At 39.6% G+C, this 12,429-nt stretch overlaps 1 protein-coding gene and 1 long non-coding RNA gene across 11 annotated transcripts in view; one reads left to right on the forward strand and one right to left on the reverse strand.

The window, feature by feature from the left end:
- Window positions 1-12,429, reverse strand: part of CTNND2 (catenin delta 2) — a 1,014,682-nt gene that overhangs the window by 612,779 nt on the left and 389,474 nt on the right. The gene's annotated exons all lie outside the window — the stretch shown is intronic.
- LOC146395443 (uncharacterized) lies at window positions 4,814-9,762 on the forward strand. The gene is made up of 2 exons (XR_014830755.1): window positions 4,814-7,355; window positions 7,692-9,762. It is a non-coding gene; the product is annotated as an uncharacterized LOC146395443 (long non-coding RNA).

The raw sequence follows: 12,429 nt of genomic DNA on the forward strand, positions 1-12,429 counted from the left end.
GCCTTTAAAATGATGTTGTATAAATCTGTCTTGCTTTGGAAAGGAGTTAGTTATGTTCTTTTCTGATGGCTGACTATATTTACATGATGAATACTGAGATACTAGTATGTTTAAGAGTATAAATATAATACATGTATTTAAAAATCGTGTTCTCTCTAAATAACTGCACAGCACATTTCAAGGATGATCAACTTCAAGCTTATTTTACTGTGTCCTTTAAACTGTCCACAAAATAAAATTTTTCTTGTCTTTAAATGTCAAAGCGTGACCTCAAAAAGCAATGCTGCATGAATGTGCAGTGACAGTTACACATAGGAGTTGGCATTTTAAGCATATGCACAGGAAATATTAAACAAACCTCTAAAGTGCCCATTTGTTTAGACTCTGACCTCACTTCTGCATGAGATGCAAACACATATGTGCACATGCACAGACACACTTCAAACGATCGTATGAAGTGATATTTCTATAGAATTCACTCAAATACCCTTTGCATTGCAGTAACAAAAAGAATGTATTCTAATGTTTGAATCACATCATAAGAATGTGACAAGAAATCAATCAAGTTTCCTTAAAACAGGGCAAACACACAAACAAAAACCATGCATCCCATTAATTCACACCAACAAAATCAATTCCTTAAGGAAAAAAGGATACTTTTCTTTGCTGGAACATCATGGTCACTGCACTTGGATGGTGTATTTCCTCAGCATAGGGAATTCTGCAGTGCTTTCCTCAAATATTAGTCCATTTATTTTCCTCATATAATCAAAGTGACACTGGAAGGTTAATGATGTGAAACCCTGCAGACAAAATGAAGCTACTATCCCCTTTCTGCTGACAAGACCATAGTAATGCAATGTGAAAAATTAGGAAAGAGAGGGAAGAGTCTCCAATGGAAATGCAGTTTATGATGTATTTTAACCAGCAGGCTCTCTACTTTATTACATAACACATAGAGGTATGTATAGTTATTTCATTTATGTTAAGAGGATTCAAGATGTTATAATCAAGGGGAAACTAGGCCAAGTTCCACCATATTCTATACCATAATGTATCTATGAATTCCTTTGTATTTGATAGCCCTACACATAAAAATGAAACACAAATATGCGATTATATAATCTTCAAAACACAAAGTATGTCTTTTTATGTATAGCACCACATTAGGCTGTAAGATAACACTCAAGTTTGAATTTCAGTAGAAGTGCATGTATTAATTACACAGAAAATCTAAATATTCAAAGATACAACTTTCTGCTAAAAAGTTCTAAAATAGTTACAGGGTCAATAATAAAATCTTTCAGTATAGTTAATAGAGAACTTGTTATTAGTTTGATCAGATCAAAAATATTTACTTATTAACTACAATATTTTCGTTATTATTGAACATTCTAACTAAACGAGAAAGCGAGAAAGAATATATAAATTTTCAGTCATCACCAATATATCTCATTACAAGTTACATCTTTTTTTTTTTTGTATTTTTGCCTTTTCTAGGGCCGCTCCCACAGCATATGGAGGTTCCCAGACTAGGGGTCTAATCGGAGCTATAGCCTCCAGCCTACACCAGAGCCACAGCAACGTGGGATCCGAGCCGTGTCTGCAACCTATACCACAGCTCAGAGCAACGCCAGATCCTTAACCCACTGAGCAAGGGCAGGGATCGAACCCGTACCCTCATGGTTCCTAGTTGGATTCGTTAACCACTGCGCCACGACAGGAACTCCCAAGTTACATCTTAAAACAAATCATAACCCCTAAAACCAGGAACAAGGTAAGTATGCTCACTATTGCCCCTTCTACTCAACATGCTCATGGAAGTCCTGGCCAAGGTAAAATAGTCAAGAAAAATAAATAGGAGGCACTTAGATTGAAAGGAAGAAACAAGCTTATCTCTGTTCACAGATGATAAGATCTTGCCTAAAGAAAATCCTAAGAAATCAGAAAGATACTTTTAGAATTGATATTAAAGTTCAGCAAGGTTGTAGGACATAAGAAAATATACAAAAATCATTTGCATTTCTACACTCTAGCAACAGATGATCTGAAGATGAAATTAACAAGATTTAACTTACTGTAGCATCAAAAATAAAATATTTAGGAATAAATTTAGCAAAAAAATGCAAAACTTATAGTGTGAACTTTTGTTTTCTTTTTAGGGCTGCGCTTGCAGCATATTTAAGTTTCTAGGCTGAAATCAGAGTTGCAGCTGATGCCCTACACCATAGCAACTCCAAATCTCAGGTGGGTCTGCAGCCTACACCACAGCTCATGGCAATACCAGATCCTTAACCCACTGAGCAAGGCCAGAGATTGAACTGGCATCCTCATGGATATTAGTCAGGTTTTTTACCGCTAAGCCACAATGGGAATTCCCAGCATTTATTTTTAAAGGTAGATAAAAATCACATAAAATCTAAATAAATGTAAAGACATTCCATGTTTATAGATTGGAAATTTTAATATTGTTAAAAATGCCAATACTCTACAGATTCAACCAAATCTCTATCAAAATCTCAGCTGTTACTTTTTTTTCTCTCACATAAATTAACAAGCTGATTCTAAAATTCATATGAAAATGCAAGGACATGGAATAGTCAAACAAACTTAAAAAACAAAGATGGAGAACTCCTATTTCCCCGTTTCAATTTACTGAGAGGCTGCAGTAATCACGACAGTGACATGCTGACATAATGGAAGATGTGTAAATCAACGGAATAGAATTGAGAATCAAGAAGTAAATCCTTAGATTTACACTCAACTGATTTCTTCAATGGTGGTAAGACAATGTAATGGAAAAACGATAGTCCTTTCAAAACATAGATAGCCATATGTGAAAAAATGAAATTGGATCTCTAACCTCATACTGTAAACAAAAACTAAAATAGATCATAGACCTATGTAGAAAAGCTAAAACTATAAAACTCTTAGAGGAAAATGCAGAAATAAATCTTCCTGATCTTGGGGTAGGCAATGGTTTCTTAGACAAACAGGAAAAAACACAAGCAACAAAAAAATACAACTAGATAAATTGGACTTCATCAAAATTAAAAATATTTGTGCTTCAAAGAATACCATTAAGAATGCGTTAATTACAAACCATAGAATCGTAGGAAACACTTGCAACACAATATGAAGACAAACCAATTAAAAAAGGGGCATAGAAGTTTCCCTCATGGCGCAGCAGAAATGAATCTGGCCCTGACTAGGAACCATAAGGTTGCAGGTTTGATCCCTGGCCTTGCTCAGTGGGTTAAGGATTCGGCGTTGCCATGAGCTGTGGTGTAGGTCACAGATGAGGCTCAAATCTGGCGTTGCTGTGGCTCTGGTGTAGGCCAGTGGCTGCAGCTCCGATTAGACCCCTAGCCTGGGAACCTCCATATGCCACTGGTTCAGCCCTAGAAAAGACAAAAAAGGCGGGGGGGCACAGGACCCAAGCAGGCATTTCCACAAGGAAGATATAAAAATGGTCAATAAGCAAATGAAAAGTTCCTCAATAGTACTAGTCATTTGAGAAAATACAAATCAAAACCACAGTGAGATACCACTTCATACTTACTAGGATGCTAAAATAAAATAAAAAGATAGATGCTATCTTAGATAGATTCATATGTTGAGAAATATGAACCCTCATTCATTTGTTGTTGGGAATGTAAAACAGCACTATCATTCTGGAAAACAGTTTGCTAGTTCCTCCAATACAGAAAGTAAAAAGGTAGATTCATGGCTAAAAGGGACAGAGGGAGAGAAGAATGAGGTGTGATAGGAAATAAGTACAAGACTTCTTAAGGGGTTAATGAAAATGTTCTAATATTAGACTGTGGTAATAATTGCACAACTGGGTGAATATACTAAAAACTCACTGACGTGTACATTTTAAAGTATGGATTTCATGGCATATAAACTTAATTCCAGCATAGCTGTTGTTAAAAACCATCTTTGCAAAAAACAGAACCACTGCATTGGCATGGAGAACATGAAACAATAGCTGAAATATTCATTTTCTGTTCACTGAAGAGATGTACAAATTGAGCCACTGATGTTTTGGCTGCCATTAGAAAGTATTCCGAATGAAGAATGCAATGGTGTGGGTTGTGTCTGACATGTTCTTGTTTGCATCATATCAACCTAATTACACTGATGCTTCACTAGATAAGAAAGCACCATGCTGAGCATCAGTAATCCTTTCTTCGAATAATCTGTCTGCTATAAAATGATCAAATCAAATAACTTAAGCCTTTTGTAAGGTGTGCAAAGTGGGGATTTTCTTTACCATTCCTACATCCATAAGTTGTTATAAATTTAAAACAAGATCTTAGAGGCATTTCACTCTTACATAAATATAGCAACTATAGTTATTAGTGTTAGTAACTGTTACAATGGTTGATGTTTATATTGTCAGCTACCTTCTACAATGAATCTTACATATGAAATACACATTTCTTGGGCAGGTATATTATAATAATTACTTCAATATCAAAAGGGATTTCAATATTCCAGATATCAGGAAGTTGTAGTTTCTGAATACGTAACACTTGACAGTTGTAAGTTCCATATAAGATCTGTGAGGTACACACTACTGGTACCCAGGTCAAAATAAACCTCTATCATGTGATTATTTTCTTTTCCCTTGAATCATCAGCTTAATTTGTGCCTCCACAATTTTATCTCTACTTTAACTACTCTACCACTAATGAATCTATGAAGAATAAAAAAGTCAAGGCTTTACATTTATACCCACCAAAACTAGATTACTTTCATACAAAATCAAGTTAAACGGAATATGTCTAAAATCCTTAATTTAATTTAATTTTATTTTATTTTTGTCTTTTTGCCTTTTCTAGGGCCACTCTCATGGCATATGGAGGTTCCCAGGCTAGGGGCCGAATTGGAGCTGTAGCTGCCAGCCTACACCACAGCCACAGGAATGCGGGATCCGAGCCATGTCTGCAACCTACACCACAGCTCATGGCAACGCCAGATCCTTAACCCACTGAGCGAGGCCAGGGATCGATCCAGCAACCTCATGGTTCCTAGTTGGATTCATTAACCACCGAGCCACGATGGGAACTCCTAAAATCCTGAACTTTAGATAGGAGAACACTAATTTAAATGATTATATTACTTAAGAAATGTTAAGATAATATAATTTTACCCCCAAAACATCACTGCTTCTTCTTTTTTTTTTCCCCTATGTCCTCTTCCCACCTGCAAATACATATACAGATGTAAGTACACTGAAATAACAAAAGAAACTATTTAGCTCTGTGTGACCTTCTTTAATAAGCATTATTAAAATCATTATATCCCTGAAGTAACTAAAGCTCATGAAGGCTAAGCAATCAGTCCATTGTAATACAGCTCACAAACAGAGGCGCCAGAACTCAGCTCAGTCTGATTTTATAGACCACACACCTAATCATTACATTATTTTAATTTTTTGGCCATGCCAATGCATGTGGAAGTTCCCAAGCCAGGGACTGAATGCATATCACAGCAGCAACTCCAGCCACTGAAGCACCAAACTTAATTCTTAATCTGCTGAGCCAAACACAGGAATACTGATCATTAAGTTCTTAACAGCCACCATTTACTGCTTCTTTTTACAGCAAAACTTTTCAAAAGCTTCCACTTCTTTGGGTACTATTCACTGACTAAGAACCATCATGCCAGAGTTACCTGGTGGTGAAGCAGGTTAAGGACCATCGTTGTCACTGCTGTGGCACATGTTTGATCCCGGCTGGGCCCAGGAACTTTTGCAAACCTCAGGCATAGCCAAAAAAATAAATAAAAAAGGAACCATCATGCCTACCATTTTGCTGAAACTGATCTTGTAGGGTCACCCAGGGCTTCCATGTTCACACTGCCAACGGTTCCTGGTCTTGACTCATCTTCCATCTCTTCTAAAATCCTCTCCTCTTGGCAGCTATGACTGGAAGGCACTTATGCTTTGCTTTTCATTTTCTTTTGTGGGATCTTTCCCTATGCTTAATTGCTAAATATTAATGTGGTACAGACCTAGACCACTGACATCTTGGCTACTGCATCTGCACTTTCACAGATGGACATAAGGTACCGCTTGAAATTTTCCAGATTTTATTTCCTCATTTACTGGTTTATTGTCTCCCCACACTAGTACATAAGTCTGTGAGTTGTGACATGTAAGAAGTATTTTTTTACTAAGTGTTTTCTGGATCAAAAGATGCATGGATGGATGGATGGAAGGATGGAAGGACGGAAGAGAGTGTGGAGTGGGTATAAACTTCTATCTCTTCTTCCTGGAACAACTGTGATCCGACCTGGTAGGGAGTGACTACAGAATATCCCCACTTTAGGGCTCTCTTTTCTGACAAAGCTTGGGTGGGCTTTGCTCACTTTCCCCTTCCTTGAACAATTTTCATCAGAATAGTTGATTCCAAGTATTAGCCTGGCCATAACTCTATTGAACCCTAAGATTAACTTAGGTCAAAGACAAGTACTGGGTCAGTGTGTGACATAGGCTGTGATTGTAAATTCTATAGAAGGAAACTGTCATGCCAGATTTCACAACCTTCTCATCAAGTAGAGATGCTCCAAATCACAAAAACAGAGTGAAGTGTGTACTAGGCCTAAAGTGAGTAAGCTCATAGTAACAGAATCCTTTTTAGAGGTGTTTTTGAGAAGCCTATAGTGCTAAGGCATCAGGTCTTGATTTCAGTCAGAGACTTGTCACACATAGAACTCTCCAAGGCTTTATTTAATTAATCCTATCTGAGGCTGTCTAGATTGACCTCAAAAGCATGGCCCTTCCAGTTTTGATGGGCTTCATCCAGCGCCAACTCATCAACCATTATGCTTCTGCCTTCCCCAGTCAGATGCATAGCCCAGATCTCCAGCTGATCCTTGGGAGCTGTGGTGGGGAAACTGTTATTTCACCTGCCATATGCCAGAGCTCAGCACCTAGCAGTCTGTTATAAACAGACTTAATACAGTCAGGGTTTCTGTTTAGGGGAGATGCTAATGATGATAGCGACTGACAGTTCTCAATGGAACAATGAGATTCCATGAACCTGAAGAAGCAAATGAAAAGAAACTTGTACCTGGTGCTATGTGATTATGTTTACTTACAATTTTCATCATCTTCCTATTTTATATATTTCCTCCTTTACTTCATGGAGAAGTAGAGGAGCAATCTGAATGCTCAAGCAGGTGATGTACTTATTACCACTTAGAAATACAATAAATATTCGTATCAAAGGAAAAACCACATATCAAAGGCTCTTTTCAAAATTAAGATAGTCATACATTTTAAAAGCTATTTACCTTTCAATAGCATTTTTAATTCTGCCCCCTCCCCCAGTAACCTCATGTCTGTTTGATAAGATTTTTGTTTGTTTGTTTTTTGTTGTTTTTTGTTTGTTTGTTTGTTTGTTTTTTGTCTCTTTGCTATTTCTTTGGGCCGCTCCCGCGGCATGTGGAGGTTCCCAGGCTAGGGGTCGAATCGGAGCTGTAGCCGCCAGCCTAGGCCAGAGCCACAGCAACGCAGGATCCGAGCCGCGTCTGCAACCTACACCACAGCTCACGGCAACGCCGGATCGTTAACCCACTGAGCAAGGGCAGGGATCGAACCCGCAACCTCATGGTTCCTAGTTGGATTCGTTAACCACTGCGCCACAACGGGAACTCCCCTGTTTGATAAGATTTGATAGGATTTGTTTAATCCTATCTTATCATCTAGGCACATATTAGAGGACTCTTCTTCCTCAGTGAGGCATCCTTGATAATTCTCGAGCAATTTATTGAATCTACCTAAGCCTCTACTTCCTCATCATCATTCTACCAAAGGATAATAGCTCCTATCTTAAAGAGTTGTTCTGAAGCTTGAGTGAAAAACTCAGGTATAGTATTTACTACATGCTTGGTTCAGAGTAAATGCTCAATGCACGTTTATCACCGTCCTTACCACCATCACCACTCAAAAGACACAGTCAACACCTACTTTGAATTTCCCTTAGCATCCTTCAAAGTACTCTGCCGCACATTATTAGTATTCTGGTCCTAACAGAGTATCTGGCAGAAATCAAGCATTTAATAAAGGTATGTTGAATGTTGGTCATGTATTTATCCCCTTCTATAGTTCCACTGAGATGAAGATCACACTGCATCCTTTCTGAGACTGGATTAAGTGTTAGGAACAGTAAACCCAACAGATGCTCCCTGACTAAAGAAGACACAGCCAGTGTTAAACATCCATTAGGAAATGATGCAGCGAGCTCCATATTCCATTACAATGGCAACTGATACCAGACCCACTCCCAACAAGCATAATTTATAAACTCTCTTTTCTTGCCCTTTACTGATTAATGATTACATGTATAAAGAACACTGCTGTTACCTATAGAGTCTCTGCAGCTGAGATCAGCCTCATGCGGCAGTGTTAACGCACAAAGAGATTCATCTCAAATTAAGCCAGTATACTGTGTGGCGATTGGCTATTAATTCCGGCATCAAAGGGTATGAGAATTTAAGACATTAAACACGTAGGTAAATGTTAGAGAGTCATCCATTTAATACTGTCATTTAAATGGGATATTTGAGTGTGTGTGTGTGCTGGAATCAAGATTATAAATTTTGCATGGCAGGCGTAATAGAGGAACGTTTTGCTACTCAGCCACTGTACTGGGTGGTTTAGTGGGAAGGGTCCTAAACAGGAAGTCACAGGAATCCAGCCATCCAGTCTCAGCGTCACGATTTTGGACAAGTCACTTTCCCTCCAGGACTTAGTTTTCATCTGAAACCTGTCCATTTCCTTCCAGTTGCAGAACTCTTACATTTTAAATAATAAGCCCATTATCACAAACTGATGTTGTGTTAGTATCTGCCTCTGGGAGCATTACCACAGATGAAAATCAACTCTATTCTCCATGTTAGAACGCAACATTCTATCCTGGCTCTATGCACAGGGAGACAGTATCAAATCAGGGCTCACAATGAGGATTTGCTGCAGCTAGCCAACTATTTCTCCATGTGAATGAGCATCTAACAGGGTCCAAAGATATTATAAACCTGTGCTTTCGGAGTTCCCGTCGTGGTGCAGTGGTTAACGAATCCGACTAGGAACCATGAGGTTGCGGGTTCGGTCCCTGCCCTTGCTCAGTGGGTTAACGATCCGGCATTGCCGTGAGCTGTGGTGTAGGTTGCAGACGCGGCTCGGATCCTGCGTTGCTGTGGCTCTGGCGTAGGCTGGTGGCTACAGCTCTGATTCAACCCCTATCCTGGGAACCTCCATATGCCGCGGGAGCGGCCCAAGAAATAGCAACAACAACAAAAACAAAAGACAAAAAAAGACAAAAAAAAAAATAAAAAATAAAAAAAAATAAATAAATAAACCTGTGCTTTCCATGCATTCTGGTCAACGCCTACTCATGACAAGATGGCAGACAGAGCCACAGCTGGAAGCAGATTAAATTATTCAGGACTAATTAAATCCCACCATTCCCTATAGACACAGCCTCCATTCTGGGATAATCAGGGAGCAGAAAGAAATTTCTAGACATTAGAAAAATTTGATAAGATAAACACTGACTCTATAAGCTTATATGCTCACATATATTTTGTACATAAATTTTAATTACTTTGGAGATCAAGTTTCTATGGGAAAACAAGGATACTTTCGATATATATTGTCTAATATTTCTTTTTTTTTTTTCCTTTTTTTTGACTGCATCTACAGCATATGTCAATTCCCAGGCCAGGGGCTTAATAGAGCTGTAGCTGCAGGCCTACACCACAGTCACAGTAATGCCAGATCCAAGCCCCATCTGTGACCTACACAGAAGCTTGCAGCAACATGGGATCCTTAGCCCACCGAACAGGGCCAAGGATCAAACCCATATCCTCATGGACACTATGTTCAGTTCTTAACCCGCTGAGCCACAATGGGAACACCTATCTATATTTCTGACATCAAAGAATTCCTGTGGTGGCTCAGCAGTAACAAACCTGACTAGGATCCATGAGGACACAGGTTCAATCCCTGGCCTTGCTCAGTGGGTTAAGGATCCTGCATTGCCATGAGCTATGGTGTAGGTCGCAGACACGGCTTGGCTCTTGTGTTGCTGTGGCTATGGCACAGGGCAGCAGCTGCAACTCTGATTCAACCCCTAGCCTGGAAATTTCTGTATGTCACAGGTGTGGCCCTAAAAACCAAAGAGGAAAAAAAAAAGAACGAAAGAAATTATAGCAGATTTACATGGCACAATTATATGCAATGAGCTGACTTCCTATGTCATTGCTACTGAATATGCAGATTTAAAAAGAAAATTCCATGGTATTAATTTCACACATAATCCACAAATATTGGTCATGTTCAAAGCTTAATATAGAACACAGTTATGAAGGATGACAATTAGGTTTTCTCCAAGGCTTGTTTCTGCTCTAAAGCAAATCATTTTACAATATCTGCAGTAAAATGTGGATGTGTAACAGTGCTATTTTTAAATCATGTAAGATTATTTTTATATGGTTTCTATTTTGGAGTTGCTTTTATGCCTTTGAAAAATAATTTCCCAGTAGACATAAATGCATAGCATATATGCATTGAGGCACAGCTGCATAACCACCAATCCCTCAACAATTAATGATCCAAACTTTAGCACCCAGAGCTAAGGACAATCCCCCTTGCTGTGAGTGGGGGTGGGGAACAGATGGCCTGCATCTCCCATTTTCCTTTCCTTTTTTTAGGGCCCACTGCACCTTCGGCATATGGAAGTTCCCAGGCTAGGGGCTGAATTGGAGCTGCAGCTGCTGGCCGACACCACAGCCACAGCAATGCCAGATCCAAGCCTCACCTGTGACCTACACCACAGCTCACGGTAATGCCAGATCCGTAACCCACTGAAGGCTAGGAATCGAACCTGCATCCTCATGGATGTGAGTCAGGTTCGTAATCCACTGAGTGACAATGGGAAGTTCTCCATACTCCTATCCACCATGCACGCACTGTGTGGTCTCCACGCCTCCACCCACAGCCCCAGGTCCTGGTGCTTTATCTAGGTTATTGTCACAGTGATTCTTCAGCTAATTAATCCCCTGGTTTTACAAGTTCAGCCATGTTTAAAAAGAGATCCTCATAAATCATGATGAGCAGAAATGCTTGTTCAGAAAAAAAAAAAAAAAAAATCCCTTCAGGGCCAGCTCCTTTTAGCAGCATCTCTGTTGAAGGGATGATGACAGACAGAAGGAGCCGCAAAGCCCCTGCTAGAATCTCTAATCCCTTTGACGCCCTGGCCTCCCACCTCTGGTGTACCCCACCCTGGATCTCCACCTTCCCATGCCCCTCCTACCTGCCCCCCTCCCAATATCAGGCATAACGTGTGTCCGTCCACCCCCTAACATAACAGGGTCTTTTTAATGGTTTCCTTGACTTATTACATCCCAACCTGAACACAATGACACTGAAGCATTAAACCCAAAGTATTCTTGCTGTAAGTTGCAGAATGAAAAGCTTTTCTTCTTTGGTAACAGAATTTCAAGCATCAGCAAACAGAGTAGTTTTATTGTTGTTTGGGGTCTAGAAGGACCACTGAAAGGACACTCCAGTCCTTGCTGCTTTCACAGTGGGGAGGGCGGTGACAGTGACATGGCCTGCAAGAAGAACCCTGTGTTCACATAGTTTCTTTTCCCAACAAAGCCCTCTCCAGAAGGATTTTAGGTAATTGGGGGGAGAGTAGCTTCTGTCTGTTCTTTAACCAACTCCTCTCTTGAAAAAAGGCCATCTTTTCTATTTTCAACAAAGCACCTACACGCTTCCAGAAAATTATTCCCCAGAGCAAAATAAAGGCAGTACAACTGTTCTCTGGTAGCAACATACACACTAGCTTGCATCATACATCAAATTACGTACGTATAATCAACTCATTTTGCAAAGCTCATCTTTGTTTCCCATTAACTGAAGGAAGCAAACATTAAAAAAAAAAAAAAAAGACTAAAATGGTGTCCTTTCACTTGAATCTTTAACTTGCATCCTTTACATGCTGTGTTCACTGATCCATAGCTTACTCCAAATTCTTTGTATGATATGACTTGGTGCTGGCATTTAAACAGAATATTTAAGTAACTCTGTCTAATTTAGAAAAGCAGGTTGTCTAAAGCAGCTGAAAGTGCTTTTGTGTTTATTATAGATGGTCCCTCCCAAGAAATTGATAAACACATCCAAGATACTAACTTCCTCATGAGAAATGCACCAGTGAGGGCTTCAGTGCTTTTATGTGTGTGTGTGGTGTCTGTGTGTGTGTGTGTGTTTAGGGCCACACCCACAGCATACAGAAGTTCCCAGGCTAAGGGTCAATCAGAGCTACAGGTGCCGGTCTATACCACAGCCACAGCAATTCCAGATCTCAGCCATGTCTGCGACCTACACCACAGCTCATGGCAATGCCAGATCCT

Source organism: Sus scrofa, chromosome 16 (genome assembly GCF_054392235.1).
Source record: "Sus scrofa isolate SSC_HxYL_T2T_F1_AM1 chromosome 16, Sscrofa_HxYL_maternal_Yorkshire_Landrace_v2.0, whole genome shotgun sequence".
Lineage (NCBI taxonomy): Eukaryota > Metazoa > Chordata > Mammalia > Artiodactyla > Suidae > Sus > Sus scrofa.